Source organism: Symsagittifera roscoffensis, chromosome 9, assembly GCF_963678635.1.
Source record: "Symsagittifera roscoffensis chromosome 9, txSymRosc1.1, whole genome shotgun sequence".
NCBI classification, from domain to species: domain Eukaryota; kingdom Metazoa; phylum Xenacoelomorpha; order Acoela; family Convolutidae; genus Symsagittifera; species Symsagittifera roscoffensis.
Window position 1 is genome coordinate 20,321,710 of NC_087070.1, and position 19,750 is coordinate 20,341,459.

The window sequence follows — 19,750 nt, forward strand, 5'->3', positions numbered from 1 at the left end:
AACTGATTATTTGACATACGCAAAAGCTATTCAATGTTCTGGCTAAATTTGACACAGAAATTTTATCGAAATTTATCGATTTGAATGAATCAAACTGGGGTAAATTTTTGCACAACTTAGGACACAATTATTTAGTTGATTCGGAACTAACATGTGTTTTTCCGGTACACATATTGTTTTTTGATCGGTTGCTCAAGTGAGCCACTGTTTGAATTAGAAAAAATTTCTATGAGCCTTGCTGCCTGATAGGTCTTCATTATCTGATTCTGTTTGAAAAATGTTTTTGCTCCGAACTTTGATTTTTTATATCATTTTTTCTGGTTTCTTTTATATGATCAGAAATTCAAAATATCAGAGGGAAACATTTTTCACAATCAAATTTAATTTTGTCGGAAAGTTGGTTCTCAAGAATTGGAAAGTTTGTTTTAACGTTTGCGACGCTTTAAACAGGCTGCATATCCTTCAGTGTCCGCTGTAACTGAACATAAAAAACAGTAACATTTTATCTATTTTTGAGCATTCTGTAAAAAAAAAATACTTGCCGACTAAAACCCCAGAGTTTTTAAATATGTTAAAAAGTAGTTTCAAAAGTTTTGAAATGGCTGAAAAATTTTTTTTTCTTTCCAGAACTCTTATCAGGTTTTATGAAGATTTGTATACAAACAAAAGTCAAGCAACTTCAGCAAAAAATGTAACGGAATCAACGTGCTATACAAGTTCACGTTTCTTTTTGAATGCTTACATTGATTGAAAAAATCAATAATGCAAATACTTTTTATAATGTCCAAAATAACAAATAATCCAGGTGATTCATTGCATGCGCAAAATTTGCAAGCTGTCCAAAATCAATTAATCCCAAAACAAGTTTGTGTGCTGTAAGTTCTTAAGGTCAAACTAAATGTTTTTTGAGCTTATACAAAATACTGGAACCTGATCTAAACTATATTTTATGATTGGATAAATTAGATATTTTACCACTGTAAAGTATTTAATATTAACCGATCATGATCCATCTAACTAACAACCAACTTATTTGTAAGTGCTGAAATTACTTGTAATTTCAGCACCAGAGAGATTTGAATTTAACTTAGAAATTAGTTGTCTCTCCCAGAGAACTTCAGCAGCCGCAACAAGCCAGTATACCCTAGATCTATTGAGCCTAGCAGAGACTAGTTAAACACCCTGAGACTAGAAAGTATAAGAGTAAGATTGGGATCGGTATTAGACTAAGAAGTTGCACGAATCTATCCGGCCGAAAATAAGATAGCGTGACGAGCAGACGGTGTGCCCTATCCGAAATTACTCTATGAGTTAACCACATCGGTCTTAACTCATCTGGTGCGACCATAACTCTCGAATAAGACCTTAATAGCTTAGAATTAACAAAAAATAGACTAGAATTTAGACAAAACATTTTCAAAATGTTATACGATAATAATTTAATCGAAAGGTCTCTACGACTCAATAGATCAGAGCCGATATTCCGAACGATAATAGAACTACCCGGAATTGGAAGAAGACCTCGAACAAGAGACGACATACGACAAAGTAGAAACCTACCAAAATGTTTTATGATCGTACGGCAAAAGCCAACACAAACTTTTATATTTAGAATCTTATTAGCAATGAATTTAGATTTTCATCTGCAAACATAAAATTTTGAAGTCAATCTTCATGATCATTTCAGGCGCTAAACAAAATTATTAATATACAAAAACGATTGATAAAAAGATCTCAGATCGTTTTCTTAATTTCTGCAGTTTTATATAAAACATGTTTGAAAAATATTTATTGAAAATGAAAATAAAAATTAGTAGCATGACAATAAATTGTAAGTAATCATAAAATCATCTGTTGTCCCAGCTTCATCACCTAAACATAACAGCAATCATAAGCTCACTAATATCATTAAAAGACTAAATCTTTTTCTTAAATAAATTTAAACCAAATTAAACTTATATTCACTTAATTTTAAAATTAGATCATCAAGACTTATCCTTGGATCTCAATAAATTTTCTATTTCACTAAATTTAAAACCTGATCATCAACCTGATCTTGCGTTCTAATTATACCCGAACCATGTGGATCGATTTACTATTCTCCAACCCTCGAACACAATCACTACCCCTAAGTAAGATTAAGTAAGTTAACACCTTCGCTTAGACTAGCCACGAGAATGTAAAAAATCATTCCTCGGAATTGATATACTTTTCTCTCCAACCCTATATAAAAAGACCCAGGATAAGCTAACCAAAAAATCGTAAGGACTAACAGTCTAAGAAAATAGAAATACCTAACAATTTTTTGCATCCCTCATCCTAAACCTTATGTCATTCAAATATCTAGGAAATAAACAAACAATCGTTTTACACAACTGTGAGATAGATAACAAAAAATACGATCTTGTCATCACACCTCATACACAAACAGTTGGATACATTAGAACAAAACGACAAACAATAAAAAGAAAAATTATAAACAAACAAAGACAAATCACACGAAAAAGATTTTCAAAAAATAGAAACGCATTTTCAGAATCAGAAGCCAGCAATTTAAGTGAACTCTACAAATTAAAAGAATCAATTGATAAAAATTGTCCCATTCACGATCAATTATATTTTTCCGATTCAGAAACAACTTCAAATTCATCAAAAAGAGGAAAAAGAAGAATAAAAAAGCAATACAAACACAAACCAGTATTAACAGTCATATATTAACAGTCATCAAACGAAAAAATGAGCCACACTCAAAGTGACGATAGTCCAGATGACGAAGAGGTTTACCCCTTCCTCATAGATGCACCGGATAATAGAGGGCAACATGATTTTTGCAAGAATTTACTCGTAAATTTGTTTGAACTTGGAATCAGTCCATGCAAAGCCGAATTCCCAGATGTAAAAATCAAAAGACAAATTATTAAACATTATTTGAAAGATATATGTAACTTAACATAACAATATGGAATCTACACCATAGAATTCAGCACACCAAATACGAATCATCGTAAATACGTAATTCAAACAGATGATCTTGAATTAGAATTTTCAAAAGTATTCTTAGAATATATCAAAAGCATACAATATCATAATTCACAAAGAGCAAACTCTATATTCACTAATGAAGTTTTTGCAATAATATATACCTATATCTCTATATTAGAAAAAACAGAATTTCAAAGTATCTCACCAACTGAAACATCCAAACATACAAAAGTACGACATGAAATCACATGATTTTCAATTTTTCTACATATAATCAAAGAAAATTTCACTAAAGACGATGTTTCACAACACACAAAACATGACTTACAAAAATTTTTGGCATGGTTTATAATAGATTATTTCACACATAATTTAGACTTAATTTCACAAGCAAGAAAAAATTTTAGACCTCAAAATCCAAATGATGATACTGCCATTACAGAACAATCAGACTAGGTTTGGGACCCTGAATGGTCTCATCCTACATTTATAAATATCCCACAATCTATCTCAAGTCAAGCAATAAGTACAATATCTTACCACAGAGATTATGTAAAAGTAGTACCACTAACCATTGATGCAACACCATTAAACTACAATACATTTTTACCTGATACACGAAATAACAGTTTAAATTCGACCGTCATACACAATGAAAACCTTAATGGATCCAGAAATCTTACACAAAAAGATATTCAAACACCATCACACTTCATAAATGAAGAAATTGTCCAAACAACAACAAATACACAACAAAGTATTTCACCAATACATCCAAATTTAACAACACCAAGAAATACAAATACTTCACTGGCACAAGTAACCTTACAATCAACCGTTAAACCTTCGGTTGCTCCAAAATATTCACATGTGGATTATCAAACATATAGACCCATGACAGTACCATCAAAACCACGAAAAACGTTCACAAGAAACACTTTTGCAGAACACAATTATAATTATGCACATTCGTCAAAAACAAACTACCCCCACGAAAAAATAATAATCATGTATGTTCTCACTATTGGGATAACCCAATGACAACAACCAACCCAGTAAATTTTCGAACTAATTCACATCCTCCACAGGATCATAGTGAAAATTACCCATTCTTTCAACAAAATAAAAATAAAAAGCAAGCACCTCATCATACGGATTACTTATCATCTGATGATGATTATTTACAACCAGACACTTTTGCACCAAATACCCAAGAATATCGCACACAAGGATCGCGATGACCTCATACATATAATAGAATTTTTTCTCCAAACCCAACAGATACACGAAATCAACAACCAATACATACGCCAAATCCAACTAATAAACAATCTTTTCAACCGATTCAACCACAAAACCCAATGACTATGCACTCGTATCAACCAACTCAAATGCAAAATGAAATACTACTTCCATATTATCTTCAGCAACACGAAATAACAAAAATCAACTTTCAAATTTTTCGCAAATACCAAATGCCGCAGAATCACTACAAATGACAATGAATCCATACCTCATGGGTGGATCATCAATAACATAAAATAAACCACTGATGGTATTTACAGGAACAGATCCTGAATATTCTGTAGAAGATTATTTAAATGCAGTAACAGCAAATTTAATTTTAAATATAGGACCTGAACCAATTATTACGCCACTACATCAAAATTGGATACATAGACGCACAGCATTGATACAAACAACCTTAGATGGCGCAGCTCAAAAATGGTTTTCAGTATTACCTATAGAAATAAAATCAGACTGGAAAAAATTTACACAAGAATTTTCAAAAATGTTTGACTCCGAAAGAAATAAACAACACCAAAGAGTTTTATGTAATGAAATTCGCAGATTACCAAATGAAACCATCAAACAATTAGCTGTACGTATCGAAACACTAGTTCGAAAAGCATACTCACTTAATACACATGACTATAAAAACACAAAAATGACAGAAATTTTAATGATGACCTTAACACCTCAATTAAGGAAAATAGCAATAAAAAAGAGAGCATCTCATCCTTCCTCAATTTGAGAGCCAGATTTAGATTTTCGAAAACTAGTAGACAAACTAGAGCAAACGGAAATCACAATGAAACTTGAAGAAACAGAAAATCTAAAACTACAATATGTTAATCGAATTGAAACAAACACTACACATATAAATAACATACAGGAATCAGATACAGACCTAGTTGAAAAAATCACTGAAATACTAAATATTTATGAAAAACACCCAAATTTTAAAGGCAAACCATCTTTCAAAAAATGGTGAAATTATTGCCGACGATACGGACACAGTATTTCCGAATGAAGACAAAAACAACAAGATAACCAAAACAAACCTCAAAAGCATAAAGAACCAAATAAATCGTTCTATCAATATTTGAAAAAAGATCAAAATCTACCAAACAAAAATATATATAGTAACAACAGTTCAGGAAAACCACTTCCGAACAACACCAATTACACAAGAAATCAATCACCATATAACTCAAGTTATAGAGCAAGATCACCAGAACAAAGAAATACACAGAATTCTTCACAAAATAATTATAATTGATCAAATAGTCGAAATAACTATTCGAGATCAATTTCCAATGCAAAACAATTTGTTTCTAGATCCAGTTCCCAATCAAACCAAAGAAATAAACACTATTCCAATAATCAATCACGAAACTCATCATACAACAGAAATAGAAATTATTCACATAAACGAAATAGAAGTTATTCGAACAATCGAAATCAGAATTACCCGAACAATGGATCAAGAAATAATTCATATAATAGATCAAACTATCACAGATCAAATGACAATTATCAAAACAGATCACGGAATAATTCACAAAATCGAAATTCAAGTTATAATAATCAATATAGAAATTATTCCCAGTCACCACATAGGACTAATAACCATTATAATAATTCTAAACATCGATACAGAAGTAGTACACCAAAACATCAAATTTACAATCAACAACGGAAACACCTGAAACGACTATCAGGAAATATATATAATTTTTCAAAAAAACAAGTTCACCATTATAATAAAAGTCAAAATAAACAACAACTTTTTATGTCAGACTTCGAATTTAAACCTATTCACAAATTTTTCAAATTTACAATCTCATCCATAAAATATTCGAAAAACACGAATTCCGACGTCCTTTCGTTACACGTGTATAACAATACACCATATCAAGTAACATTACCCTTAGGACTTTTAGGATATTGTGAAACAAATGCTACAATTTCACCTATAAATGAAGTAGCCTACCGCGTTAATAATATACACCAATTATTAGATATTTGCCAAACCACAATTCTTGACGAAGAATTATCCATAAATAATTTAATAAGTAATGAAAAAAAACACAGATTACTTCACAAAAACACCATATTTTAAACCAACATTCAATATAACAAATTACACAAAAGAACAACAACAATTTTTAACGATGTTTAACTTTGAACACTCACAAATTACACAAATCGAATTTGACAAACTAGCAAAACAACTATTAAAATATTCAACAGTCTACGCAACATCAAAATTTGATGTTGGGAAAATCAGTTCATCACTACATCTCCCGTTAAAACCTGACGCAGTTTTCAAAAAACAAAGAGCTAGTAAAGTACCAATTCATTTACATGACAAAGTAAACAGATTACTTTATATTTTAGAACAATACAAAATTATCTCACCAGTAAATAAAGAAGAACAACCAAAAGGTAACACATTTATTAACCCTGTTATCATCCTAGCAAAAGGAGAATCATTAAAAATAGTTTTAGACGCTAGATACCTCAATTCACTAATAGACGAATCGAAATGCAATTGGCCTATTGAACCAATACAAGTTATTTTAACAAAAATAAACGGAAAATACTTTACAACCGCAGATATGAATAGTGCATAAAATCAAATGCCACTAGATGAACAATCACGACGTTTAACACAATTTGTTATTGGAAATCAACAATATGAATTCAACCGCCTATTCTATAGAATTTTCATAGAACCAGCAGCATTTTCAGCTTTTATGAGCAAAATTTTTAGACCACTAATACTCAGGAAAAACGCAATCACCTATTTAGACGATGTTTTTATGCAATCACAGACAAAAGAAGAAATGTTTACAGTTTTAGAACACTATCATAAAATACTTCAGAACGAAAATCTGAAGGCCGCCACCGATAAATCACACTTCTTTTTAACACGAGTTAAATTTTTAGGACATAATATAGAAAGAAACACAATCACTCCATTAAAATCACGCATTGATGCTATTCAAAAACTCCAACCACCAACAAACAAAAAGAAAATCCAAGAATTCCTTGGAATGTTAAATTTCTTAAGCAAGTACGTTTATAAAATGCAATTATATTTAAGACCGTTCTATAATATCCTCAGACAACAAAATAATTTTGAATGGACCACTGAACATCAAACACGATTTGAAGAAATTAAACAAGTTCTAACTGAACAAATTTCAAACACAATTCCAGATCCAAGTCAACCATTCTATGCAATGTGCGATGCTTCAAATTTTGGCATGGGCGCAGCATTACTACAATCACACAGTGGTACAAATAAAATGAACCTTATATCAGCAAATTCCCGATTATTCACTCAAGCAGAGCTACGACTCTCAACTCTAATGAGAGAATGTACCGCTATAATTTATACACTTACAGAATATGAATTTCTGATACTTGGATCAAAACATCCAACAGTTCTATTCACAGATCATAAACCAATCATTTTTCTCTTTACAAAAAAGTCAAATCCCAATCACCGAGTTTATAGATTTCAATTAATTCTAATGAAATTTCCAAACTTACATATAGTTTGGACAGCAGGAAAGAATCTTGCATTACCAGATACATTAAGTCGACATACACCACCTGAATTACTTACACGAAAAACTACAGTTGAAATACCCAAAAATATGAAATTTTACCTTGCAAAAGACGAAACATCACCCCGACTAGAATGCAAATATGCAGTAAAAACTGACATTGAACAATCACAAATAAATAACCTACAACATTTCCCACTTTACTTAGATTGCCAAAATAATCACTACGAAGTTGATCTACTAGGAACATCAACTTTCAAACTAATTCCATACTCACATTGGATAAAAATTAACACCCAAAAAAAACGAATAAAACACCACTCGCATAAAAAAGACCTTTTTCGGTTAATTGAAAAAGAAAATTTAACTGATAAAATAAATTTATCAGGACCACAAACAAATGATTCAAAATACACAATAAATCAAATCTTTGACCTCCATGACCCACTTGACACAATTCCCCTATCTCAATTAGAAATAGAAAATATTTTTCTCCCTCCAACAGATAAAATTACAATTGAAATCTTGAAACAATATCAAAAACTTGACCCAGTAATTAGACAACTAAAATCATGGCACAAATACAAAACTAAGCCCGTAAAGGCAGATACCAGAATTTTAGGAAATAATACATTCCTCCGATATTTCCGAAAATTTATTAATACAACAATTAATGAAAACACAGACCTTCTAGAATATCAATTAAATGACTCTACAGTTCCCTGTCTCCCTTTAAGTATGATTCTAATAGCTTTTAACATTTCACATACACAAAACACTAAAGGACACTCTGGATCAGAGAAAACATATTCAAATTTTACACAAAATGTTTATTTCCCAAATGCACCAATATGGATAAAGGTACTATGCAATGATTGTATAGTATGTCAGCTAAATAAACCTTATCCAAATCAAAAACAAATAGCACAAAAACAAGATTTTAAAGGACAAAGTTTATATTTTAACCATCGTATTTCATTCGATACAAAAGGACCAATTTCACCATCCTCTGAAGGAAACTCCTACATTATGGTAATTGTTGATGCATTTACACATTATGTAGCACTCAACCCAGTACCACATTGTAACGCTTATTATGCTTACACAACACTTTATGAACAGTGGATAGCTAAATTCGGATTACCCGAAATCTTAGTTACAGACAACGGTACGGAATTCATAAATAATGAAATCATCACACTATGTCACTTATATAACATCAGACACAAACCGCGTACATCTCATGCACCTTGGACAAACGGTTTAGTTGAAGGTATGAACCGTTCACTACAAGAATATCGTAGATGTATCATAAATGGAAATGATACAAGATACACAGAATGGTCAGCAAATGTAAAATTATTTCCCTTAGCATATATTTCACAAATTACGACAACTCTAGGAATGTCACCATACGAAATGGTTTTTAATCAAAAGCCACGTAAACCAATTATGTTTACAGCAAACTCTCATAAAAATGCACAAGGTCATTGCCAACCAAATAAAGACTCAGTTTGTTATAACCTACCTTTACACACGCATGATGAAGATCATTTTCATCACCCACAAATCCTTAAATTAGCCTCCGGTACACACACCGAATGGATTTTAAATAGAGATAAAGAACATAATGAAATTTACCAAAGAATAACAAAAAAAATTGTTACAAAGGCAAAACATTAACGAACAAATTAATTCACGCTTTACACCAGCCTCAGATTTATAAATTGGAACATTTGTCTTAATACCTAATTTTAATACACAAAAAGGAATTTCTAAAAAATTACAACCCCACGGCAAAGGACCATACCAAATAATTGCCAAACCCACTGACGTAACATATAAGATCACCGATTCAGACCAAAAAGAAATTGTTCAACATCGAAACAATCTATTGCCTTACTACCCAAAAGAATACGCACTACGCGAATTAACTCAATTATATTCTTTCACAGGTTTAAAAGTTATTCAAAATCACCCACATACGGAAAATGAAATAAATGAACAAAACAACATTCACCTTGAAAAACAAAATAAAAAAACCAACTACAACCCAAAACAATACAAAAAAGCTAGATCAAAAAATACCTCAAAAAGAAAGGAAAAATAGAAAAATGATAGAAAAAATTATACCACAAGAACAAGTCGAGAAATCACAACATAGAGAATCATCACGACTTAGAAATCAACCACGTAAAAACTACAAAACATTCATCCCACACTCTAAAATATTTTTAAAAGTTGAATTTCAAAAACAGCTTTAATTTTAAAATTAATAATCTTTGCACCTCTGAATCATTTTGAACTTTAATTTTTCAAAATAACATGCTGACAAACACGCAACGATTCTAGTTCAAAATTAGCCAATAGGATTCATTCAATCCGTCACCTTCTATAACTATAACACAAACCAATTAGACGAAAGATATTAAACTCCAGGCATGTCTATAACTATAACTTTACAACCTCCAGGTCAAAAAAAAAGCAAACCACTCAAACTTGACAACTAAAATAAATACCACCATAATATCATAACCCTCCCTTATCTAATAACGCAAAGATCAACAATATTTTCCCAACTTAGACCTCAAAAACCCCCCAACCAAAAATGATAAATTAGCCTAAAGTAAAAATACGACCATATTAATTTAGCCTAAAGTACAAAAATCTCAAAAATACCCCAGATCACCTGACAAATAAAAATAAAGCAAAGAAGACCTCCCAAACACCATAAAATTCGCCCCCAACAATTTTTCACAAAACTCAACCCACTTGTCAAAAAATCAATAGATAATTCAACCACACTTGAAAATCGCCCCAAACAACAAAAAACATTCGACCAAGAAGCCATTTCTTAAATGCTCTTCTCTCGATCTGTCAATACAATTTTCAACATTTTCATAAACTTTTTAACAATACTTAAACTTTTATTCATATTTCTCTTTGATACTTTTGAAGCTTTTATAATATTTTTTTAATCATTTTTTGCAATATTTTTTTAATTTTCTATTCCCTATTTGAAATATATCTCCAACTTTCCCAAATCATTGACCATATTCACAGGTACGATAACCCAAAGTTTATTTAAATGATACGAACCATTTTTAGTAGAACAGATATTTTTTTACTATTTGTAATTTTTATAACATTTTTATCATCCCTAATATTGACAGTATGTAAATGTATAAAAAAGGCAATCATAACATTCGCCTTAGCAACAATCCTTTTAATTCTTTTCCTTGAAGAATACTACAATAAACATAAATTTTTTCACTAAGAAAAATCAATCAGACAACCTTCAAAAATTGCTAACCAACAATCACACAGTCAGTCTTCACCGACATCATCCCAAGAAAACCCGACAATACCTACAACTACCCAAAACTCCCAAACATCCACACGAATTTCTTTCCAAGATAACCCATACACTTTTGAAGAACGACACGCTCGCTTATCTGAACCATTAGAACCAGTTCAGCGACAGGCACCCCTAAGTGAACCAACATATAGCTTGTACCCAAAATTACCACAAGAATTAAGTAGAATAAGAAATATTAGTCAAAACCAAAATACAGTTGAAAAAAATAGACAAATTATACATCCACGACGAAATCGAAATTTTCAAACCCCCCGAGTTCATTTTGATATACCCCAATCCCCATCACCAAGTACTCTAGAAAACCCAATTAGCATACTACCGGAAACCCCTACACCTCTTTCACAACGTAGCACCTCAAGTATACCCTCAGATTACTTAGGTTCAACACCAACATCTGAACAAATACGTGACAATCCCTTTAACCCCCCCCCCAACCAAACATCACGACTACCATATTGGACAACACACTCATTCACACAAGGAGAACCAAATTTAATAAATGACCCAATAGATTTTTCTACGGATACAACAACATCATCATCACTACCAGAAACATTATCACTACCGTCAACACCATCAATAAGCCAGATTTCACCGACGCCTTTCCCCCTAAACTTTCCAAAAAACCTCGACGCTAGATATCGAGAACAATCATCAACAAATATCCCTTTAAGATTAGATTGGAACACGTTCACAGCACCCCCACCATTATTTGGACAACATCCAGAAAGTAACCGACTCCACAATTGGGCACTCCATAGACTACAATATAGACAAGACATCCACGAAGACATTCGTGACCATAACATCCAAATACTCCAACAAAATAGTCTACAATTAAAATTTGAAATCACAGTTCATCTTAGCAACAATGCTCAACATCCTTACCCATTAAACCCACCCAATATAACAGCTCAATCGCTACCCCCACCATTTTTAACAACTGAAGTAATATATATATATATATATATATATATACGACAGATATACCAAAAAGACAATTGGTTACATCACATTTTATAACCCATACTCAGGATTATCATACAAATGTATATTCTAAAAATATTGATACTTCAACAAAAACTTTTTGTAACATTTTCCGATCAGAACACAAATCCTTCTCCCCGCACAGGACCCCAGGACTTATTAGTAACACACTACGATTGTGAAGAAAATGAACAAAAAACACTACACAAATATCCAAAAAATCAAGTATCACAATGCGAAACGGAACCACAAGCTATAGAAGCTACAAATGTAATAGCGACACTGTATTCAAAAGCCCGAGCAACAACAGTCGCAGGATATAAATTTACAGCAACATTTTCCGAAAAGAAAGTACATTGTTCACAAGTTTCAAACGGAAATAAAAACCGACTTGACCACGAATCATTCTACCAAAGTAATATAGAACGACTTCTACATCTAAATCCCGATGATTGTAAAAACGAGCTACTCAGATTAAATATCACAAGAAATAAAAACACCGACAGAAAACTAGTATATTTTCAAGTCTTTGCCGGTTCTGTACATCAAGCAGAACTTGAAAGATATCAAGGACATATAAAACTAGATGAAAAATACCCATACAACGGCGCACACGGAAGATTTACTTATGACATACACGATAAGCACTGGATACCACACATTGGTATAAATAATCCATCAAACTGCAAAGCAGACACAAAAAGTAAAGGGTATCAAGAAATAATGTTTTTCGATTGGAAAATGCAACTCGAAAAAATACAACTCACACGAGATTTATCCGACAACACAATGAACTATCAAGGAATTAGGTTATTGTGATCAACGATCAAGGTTATTGTGATCCTACAACACGGACACAAGCAACAATTGTTTGGTTTCCCGAAGATACATGCACAACATTTCAAGTAGCAAAAATACACGCTCGAATGATAAAATTTCACAAAAAATATTTTATAGAATTAATTCCATATGAACAAGTCCATCCATCACTAAAATAAAGTACTGATTTCCGAAATATCCATAATATAGAAAATAAATTCCAGTTAACTTTCAAAAAAGCAATGGTCAACCTGGTGGAAAACTAAAGCCACATGACACTAGAAGTACACGTTTACAAGAACTATCACTAATAAATAATACTTATTTTGGTAATATCCACTATGATATCCACTTAGATATGAAGTTACACTACACGAATAGTCGAATTTTTCAAGAAATGTCACTCTCCGAATTAGAAACACTTCACCAACTATGCGAATTAGAAAGGACACAAATCCTACAATCACTCGCACTAGCAGTGTTAAAAATACGCAGGATATTTATTATCAGGAAATAGATCAAATTTTCTAGACTACGAAGGAAACATTTTATGGTTTTATCCTTGTACCAAAAAAGTATCACCACTATATGTTTTTGAAGATAAACGCTGCTATAAAAGAATCCCTATCTTTTATAAAAATAAGTTACATTTTGTTGACACACTTTCAAGACGAACATATTTTTGGGATACCGCAGTCCCATGTGGATCAGAAAATAGCCACAATGTAGTACAATTGAACCCTGACGAAGATAAATTTTATCTTCTTACTCCATACCCCACGTTAATGCAATCACTCAAAAAATTTTCACCCGAAAGCATCAGAGCTATTGCTCGTAATCCAAATATTGATTTACAATCATTTGGAATATATTCAAAATCAGATATCCAACACCACATTAGAACACAACAATTCCAAGAATTATTAACACAAATGGACACTATACAAAGACAATCAATTGACCAAAATTTACGCAAACTTGCCGAAACCGTAGGATTTGCAGATATTTATACACAAGATTATAGCGGATATTTTAAAGACATTAAAGACTACATATAATTAAACGGTGAAAAATACAGACCACAGGATATTTCACCTATAAATATTTTTTAGCTTTGTCACCCTAAAAAACAAAATTCTAGCTTTTCTAGGATGGCCTTATTACATCTTAGAAAATTTAACTATCTTATACGCAATGTTTAACTTTATAGGATTTCTTTTCTCACTCTTGAAAGGAATCTATAACACATGCGCTATATACACACAAGTAAACAGACAAGCAAGTGTAGCACGCATACTGGTTGCAGGATTTTTTGGGATTTTTTCATCATCAATAAACAAAATACTTCTAGATGCACCAATAAAAGAATATAACACAAAAATATCCACAAGACAAAACACTTACGACGAAGAACACAATAAAATAGAGATAACACCTACTGCACCACAGTTGCCACCCCTACCACAAAACCATTCATTATTATTAGCTCCCCTATCAACAGCTAATACACCCTAACATCCTCACTATAAATCAAATTTCATCCACAATAGAATCCTCAAACCCACCTACTCCTACACCCTCCTCAGCTTACACTGCATCATTAGCAAAATCATCCACATCCACCGAATCATCAAATATCACTCACCGAGCTTATCGCACTTTTAAAAGAAAATTCCCGAACCATCCATTCCCGACCAAACCAGGAACAGCCTGCGAATATATTAATCATCCACACCACACCAACACGAAAGATTTTCTAGCAATCACCTTACCCTCATTCGCACAGTATACTTAAAACACACCTAACGACACACGTAGTTTTGTAGATCAACATGTTTTAATGCCAACACTTCATTGGACAGCATATTACCATTTTACTAATCCCCTTTGCCTGCCACTATCTAGTACTCATAACGATATAGAAAAGAATAAAGATATGCTATGTAGACTCACCGCAACACTAACACCTAGACAATTTACTTATATAGGATATAAAAAATCACTAAAAACATTCACTGCACCCCGAGCTAACGAATTTACAAAAGAATATTACGACCATAATATCATCCGAACTAATCAAGACCAATTTCTAGATGACGACCGCTTCGCCAACCCACAACTAACAGAAAAGTTCTTCATCAAAACCTCATATGTATTCACACTTAATATTTCTGATAGAAAATATGATCACATCATTTCTGAAGCACTAACTGATATTCAAGCTTACGAAAGTTTTAAGGAAAAGTTTCAGTTATTTTCACTAACCTTTCACTTCCTTGCACCACATGAACGCGATTTGCATGTTCACACGACATTATGTTACGCACTAAACAGACTCATACATATACATACTATCGATTTATACAAAATCATTTTGATTTACATACTCCATCAAGACAACCACACCATCGTTTTCAGTTTCTTAACTCGAAGTACACTTCACCATTTTTTCTTAATTGCACCTATTTTATCAAGGATACTAACCTCCACGGCATCCTCCGCAATTATGACCCAGTAACACAAATGTATATATTTTGTCCCATCACGAAGACCTTTAATGCCGAAGAATCCAGACCCTTCCTTATCCCACATGAATTTATCCATCCTTTTGAAATCCCAATATTAGAATTTATTCACAATACTAAATATAATCACAAAATATATAACCTCATTCAAAACACACCGTATGAGTTTGCAGTAGGCACCGAAGAACTAAAAACCATTAAAGCACTTCAATTGCTTTGGCCACTGCTCCAAACTAAAAACATCATTCGCATACTAGCAAAAGTACTAACAAATTCGGACATAATACACGACATCTTTCCCCACGGCTTTTTCCCAGACGATTAACAAGTAAGTATAATTTAAAAATATTCTTAACTAAGGGTGAGTAACTCTTCAAAATAACCGAACTAAAACAAAATGCTTTTGTGAAAACAACTAACTAAATTCATGATTAAAAAACCAAACTAATAAAAATTTTATAAAATGAAAATCATACCTTGCACTATATAGATCAACACACAACAACAAAGACGAACATCGAAAGACAAAATGATCCCATTACACTCGAACAAGAATGGCTAACCACAACCGATATGCCGTCCACAATCGCAACTCAAAGGATTTAGAGTACGACTTGACTTCGCAGAAAAGGACTTCATTGAACTAGACCAATGACCACCTCGATGTTCAAGTATACGTACAGATCCGAGTTACAAGGCATCCCTTCCACACACAATCTCCACGCCATTCCCAGACGAGGTTGAACACAAAACAAGTTCTCTACATAATACAGAAAAACCCGTCATAGCAAACCATTTTGAAATCAGATTGATTTCATTGGGAAACACAGTCGTTGTCACAAAACGACACAACGATTGATGTCCTTAACTCCAGCGTCCTGGAACTTCTCTAACAAGAGGAACCGGACAAGAAGACGATGTTCGCCAAATACCAACGTTCATCATCCATCCTTTGAATTGCAGAAAGATAATTCTAAAAAACTCTGTAAAACCCGGATGGGTGGAACCTGATCTAAACTATATTTTATGATTGGATAAATTAGATATTTTACCACTGTAAAGTATTTAATATTAACCAATCATGATCCATCTAACTAACAACCCACTTATTTGTAAGTGCTGAAATTACTTGTAATTTCAGCACCAGAGAGATTTGAATTTAACTTAGAAATTAGTTGTCTCTCCAAGAGAACTTCAGCAGCCGCAACAAACCAGTATACCCTAGATCTATTGAGCCTAGCAGAGACTAGTTAAACACCCTGAGACTAGAAAGTATAAGAGTAAGATTAGGATCGGTATTAGACTAAGAAGTTGCACGAATCTATCCGGCCGAAAATAAGATAGCGTGACGAGCAGACGGTGTACCCTATCCGAAATTACTCTATGAGTTAACCACATCGGTCCTAACTCAATACGCGAGTCCAAAAATTAATAAAACATTGTCAAACTTGTGAAAAATGCTTTTCTCAGCTCCACACTGGATCAACGTGACGTAATAAGTTCGTTTTTGGTGCGTATATTTTAGTATCTATCGGCGTTGCAGGCAAACTATTAGATTATGTTGGGAGATGTCAAGGCGGAATGTCAGAATGCATATAGTAAAATACCAGCAATGAGTGTTAGGAGGTCTAAAGTTGAGAGTGAAAATTGCATATCGAGAACCCTGAATCCGTCCTTCAGGTCAATCGAATGGTTTCTGTCCATAGAATTTAACAGGCTTTTTCACGCGGCCCGTGATACTGCAGTCAACTTGATGTAAGAATATTGTAAATTTTTATCACAATAATTGCTTTTTCTCAAGGTCACTGGTGGTCGTCACTTCATAGCTATGACTTAGCGAGAAAACCAAAACAAAATTTTAGATAAATTTTTGATAATGTTTCTAGCAACAAAGGTCTATAAGTAGCTGAGTTCATTAGATTACCAAATGGCGCAAGATTATCGGACAGACTTGGGGATACCGCTTTTTCTAGCGTTAGGAACGGAAAACAGCAAGATTTTTATGCAAAAAAATCACAAGTAGAAACGCTCAAAGAAGGGTAGGGTCGATTTGGCCAGAGGAGCATTCGAAATAGTGAAGAGCGTAACATACGAAAGAAACAAATCATTTAGCAAAGGTATGCAAGATCAAGAAAAGCGTCAGAAGCATTTCACGCCGCTCTCACTGCACAAATAGTCAATGAGTTAGTTAGAAAACATTTCATCTCGAGGATGGCAAACGTGACGCTACAGGATACACTAACATTCGGAACACCAACGCCAGAAGAAAAAAATGAATATGGTAATAAAGTTCGAACACATCAAACTAACAATGCAGCAATTGAGCAAAACAAACGCAAAAATTGCGGCAATAGCACTATCATCAAACTCAACCGAGAAGCTAAAAAAGAACCAAAAGTGAAGCATTAGACAACAAAATTGAGCAAAAAATACAAAAAAACATCAGAAATCCAAAAAGCACACAAAAGATAACCATGCACCAGCTTTGAAAAATTGTTTCGAATAATTATCTATTAAAAAAGTTTCTGACAAAAAAGATCCTATACAAGAACTGCAGCAAACCAAACAAGACTGCTCGTATCAAGGCGAAGCCCTGAATGTTCCGACTGCCTTTTAAGGTTTTATGGAGCAGTAATAACATTAAAAATTAAATGTAATAAAAAAAAATTAATTTGAAATTTTTTATGAAAATCATCCCCCCTCACGCCATTTAAAGTACAAAAAGATAGATTTAGCTCCTTGTAACAAATCAATTATGGCAAATAAGCTTCTTTCAACCAATTTGGAACGATTTTAAGACGGATTAACTCTCCGCTTACGCGTTAATAGCGCGAAATATATCGCGCGTTAATTGTCCCAAATTGGCGAAAATGGCAATCTTTAAACCCCCATAACTTTACGAAAATTGATCACAGGTGAAATATCTTTTCAAATTTGAGCTCAGGACAACAATGCCTTTTGAATGATATAAAAAAATTCCGTCAAAAATGGCTAGTTAAAAAGTCGAAATTTGCCTGAAGAAAAAAAAAACCCACCCCGAGCACAAATAATCCGTTACTTTCGTATCGAAAGTCGGAACAATAACGTAGCAAAGATGCATAGATAACAACAACTCAGGGATAATGCTGATGATTCAGAAAAGCTGCACGAAGATTGTAACTTATTAAAGGAAGTTTTTGACTTCGAAAACCAATTCGAAACCATTTCAATTAAGTCAGGCACCACAAAAAATAATGAAGAATGAAAAACACCTGCAATGTCCATTCTAACACAAAAAGAGGGGTGGCTCTACAGATAACTGATCTATTGCGAGACCAAAAATCCAACCACATGCAGCCAATGAAAGCATTATTTCGAATACACAAACAAGTTATTCAATTGATGGTAAGTATAGTTAGGCGGATTTTTTCCTGAATTGGGGAAAACAAAAAACAAACCTGAATAACCCAAGAAAATCAAAATTTCTTCCGGCGGAAAAGTTGAATTTGTCAGCACAGTTTGTTGACTACATCAAACAACTATTTCTTTTTTTTTGGGTCCTTGAAGACACAGTTACGATCACCAGGTCTAAGGTCACAGACGCACCGGATATATTCTGGGTCTGGATTTATAGGGGAAAAGGGGACTCTCAACGACACAAATATCAGCACCAGCACCAAGGTGAATGCCAAAAATTGACGTTTTGCTGGGTGAGTAGTCAGAAGAGTGAAAAGAAAATTTTTTAATCATATCTGAACAATTTTTTGCGCAAAAATAGGCTGTCAAAAAACCAGGTCACAAGTTCGAAAGTTAAGCTACTATTGTTGTTCTGAATTGAAATCAGAAACACAATTCTTAAACTTTTACCATATGTTCTGACTTGAAATCAGAAACATAATTCTTAAACTTTTACAATATGCTACCTTGAAGTTATGTGTTTGCTCGGTTGATAAAATATCACCAAAAGCAAACATTACAGCATATGTTGTTTCTTTCTGATTGGTTTAACCAACAGATGGAATGGTGAAAATATTAAAATCTACGGTATATAAGCCAAGCGAAAATATACCAGATCATTCGAACAACCATAACCAAAATCTCACAACCACTCTCATACTGAGATCCCAACCATCCTAATCATCAAAATCTCAACTCTCTATCTCGATAACTATCAATCTATACCCCAATGTTTCTTGACATAAAATTGATGTGTGTCC

At 33.0% G+C, this 19,750-nt stretch overlaps 1 protein-coding gene across 1 annotated transcript in view; it reads right to left on the reverse strand.

The window, feature by feature from the left end:
- The window catches only part of LOC134854475 (ADP-ribosylation factor-like protein 13B), a 169,303-nt gene extending 162,960 nt beyond the window's left edge, over positions 1–6,343 (reverse strand). Inside the window, exon 1 of the mRNA XM_063870736.1 lies at positions 6,333–6,343. The gene's annotated coding sequence lies outside the window, so the exon portion shown is untranslated. The remainder of the gene's footprint in view (positions 1–6,332) is intronic.
- Between the last annotated feature and the right edge of the window lie 13,407 nt (positions 6,344–19,750).